The 2,729-nt window shown below is 34.0% G+C and overlaps 1 pseudogene; it reads right to left on the bottom strand.

The window, feature by feature from the left end:
* Positions 1-1,156: 1,156 nt before the first annotated feature.
* Positions 1,157-2,442, bottom strand: LOC139488356 (uncharacterized; annotated as a pseudogene).
* Between the last annotated feature and the right edge of the window lie 287 nt (positions 2,443-2,729).

Raw genomic sequence — 2,729 nt, 5'->3', positions numbered from 1 at the left:
GAATTTGATGCGACTGTCATACAAGTGAGAGGTTTAGCTAGCTATAAAACCAGGTTCAATCCACCATTTCCTACATAAGAAAATGCCTGTACCAAGTCAGGAATATGACAGTTGTTATCCATTCGTTTGATGTTTTTGAACTTTTGAATTTGCCATGTGATTTGGGACTTTCCTTTTTGAATTTTCCTCGGTCATTATTTTTGTGTTTTTAACCGGATTTTTGTGACAAAAATGTCGGTTATTGATTTGGGGGTGTACGGAGGGCGGGCGGCAATCAAATGTTGTCCGTGCATTAACTCATGAACCGTTCAACCAAAGCTTTTAAAATTTTAATATGTTGTTACTGACAACTGAATGAAGGTCAAGTTCAATAATGGCGATTTTGACTTGTACCGTTCAGGAGTTATGGTTCTTGAAAGATTGAAAAATGGAGTTTCCAGTCGTGTCCGTGCATTTACGCATGAACTGTTCTACCAAAGCTTCCCAAATTTTAATATGTTGTTACTGATGACAAAATGGGGGTCAAGTTCAATAATGACGAATTTGACTTTTACCGTTCAGGAGTTATGGTTCTTGAAAGATTGAAAAAAGGAGTTTCCAGTTGTGTCCGTGCATTTACGCATGAACTGTTCAACCAAAGCTTCCCAAATTTTAATATGTTGTTACTGATGACAAAATATATGTCAAGTTAAATAATGACGATTTTGACTTATACCGTTCAGGAGTTATGGTTCTTGAACGATTGAAAAATGGTGTTTCCAGTCGTGTCCGTGCATTTTCTCATGAACCATTCAACCAAAGCTTTTGAAATTTTTATATGTTGTTACTGATGACAAAATAGAGGTCAAGTTCAATAATGACGATTTCGACTTTTACCGTTCAGGCGTTATGGTTCTTGAAAGATTGTAAAATGGCGTTTCCATTCACGTTGTTGCATTTACTCATGAACCATTCAATCTAAGCTTTTCAAATTTTAATATGTTGATAGTGATGACAAAATGGAGGTCAAATTTGATATTGACGATTTTCACTTTCACCATTCATCAGTAATGGTTCTTGTGATATTGCCAGGACACAAATAAATATTAATAAATCCGGTTTGCTGTCGTTGTGACAGCCTCTTGTTACTTTTTGCAATGAAACAAAAATAAAACAGCTAAACATTAAAATATCCGGTATGTCTATAAAATCCTTGAATATCAGACTGATTTATTTCCTGAATAGCTTTTATCACGGCTATTTTAAGGTTTTTGCTGACAAGTTCCTTAAATCTTTCTTGTTTTATAATAGTTTTAATTTTTGAAAAACACATTTCGATGGGATTCAGATCCGGTGAGTATACCGGAAGAAACCCATAATCAAGGCCTTGCATATTAAAGAAAGTATTAAGGATTCACTCAGATTGATGGTGGTAGGTAGCGCAATTATCAACAATTATCAAATCACCAGGTAAAAAGGTCGGTCGGCCATAACAGTCCTGCGACAAACTTGCCTTGTGCCAAAAATTAAGATAACGCTCTGAATTTGAAAGACCGTCAACAAAATGAAAATACAAAACGCAGTCAAGACCAATCAAACAGTTTAAAGGTAAATTTGCACCTTCAATAAATCTCCCTATTTCAATACACGGTTCCCCCTTTTTCGAATGACCATAATTTCTGTTGCAGTGACTAATTTAAATCCGCTCTCGTCCATGAACTTGATTTGATGTGGCCTTTTAGTTTAGCAAAAGTCTAAATACGCTTGGGTATATCTCATATCATATTTCTCGGTGTAAATCTATCCCCGGACGGACGTTTCAGAAATGCGCCAACTATTAAGTGAGCGCGAAATAGCTTATTTATGGATGTATGCGGTTGGCTTAGTCAAATAATTTGGGCGGGTTCATACATGGGTAACCGTTTTCTATTCTTATTTTCGCAAAAAAATGACTGATCTCATGGGGTTAAAAAAAAAGAAATAATAAATGGATTTAATTACGTTTCGGCTAACAATGGCTAACAGAAAGGGAAATAACTATTTTCCAATGAACTTTTGGTTGCAAATGTGTTTATAATTTTTTTTCGGACTATGCAACTGCTTTACTTTTTTTTTTTTAAAGAATTGTATAACTAAATTTAAATGAAATGGTGCCTCTGTAATCTGTTATTTTCGGGGGGGAAAGGCGTTAATTTTTGTATTTTCCTACTTTTAATACCGGGCCAATGGTGTTGTCTCTTTTTGTTCTACTTATCGATTTGTTTCGTTGGTTTCGACTGCCCTTTTCCGATGTGACTTTATGACTAAAAAATGTATGCTCAATTGTTATTTTTCTTGTGTTTTTTTTTTTATATATATATTTTATGAAATCCATAAATATGTTAATACATTGTTCCTCACAACTGTTTTACTAAAACAATTTAAAAGGGTCTGAATGTGGGGTCTTTCATTTCTGTGTTTCATTATTCACGTTTGAGGTAATTTTCTGTATTCTTTATAGATTCGCTATTCTATATCTACTTTCACTAATTTTCTCTAATCCTTCTTTCTTATTTTATACTCTTGTCTTGCAGTTTTTAATATTATAATTTTCTGTTTTGTAAACCCAATCCACACCCTCATATAACTTTAGTTTACGGAAAGTGAGTAAAGCTTGCCTTTCAAAAAACAAAAAAAGCCCAGTGGTATCGTACAAAAGAGGGGATTTAGTACAATGATAACTTTGATCTATAGCAGTTCATTTAACATGT

The sequence above is a fragment of the Mytilus edulis genome, chromosome 1 (genome assembly GCF_963676685.1).
Source record: "Mytilus edulis chromosome 1, xbMytEdul2.2, whole genome shotgun sequence".
NCBI lineage: Eukaryota > Metazoa > Mollusca > Bivalvia > Mytilida > Mytilidae > Mytilus > Mytilus edulis.
This window is presented reverse-complemented; position numbering and strand designations above follow the sequence as displayed.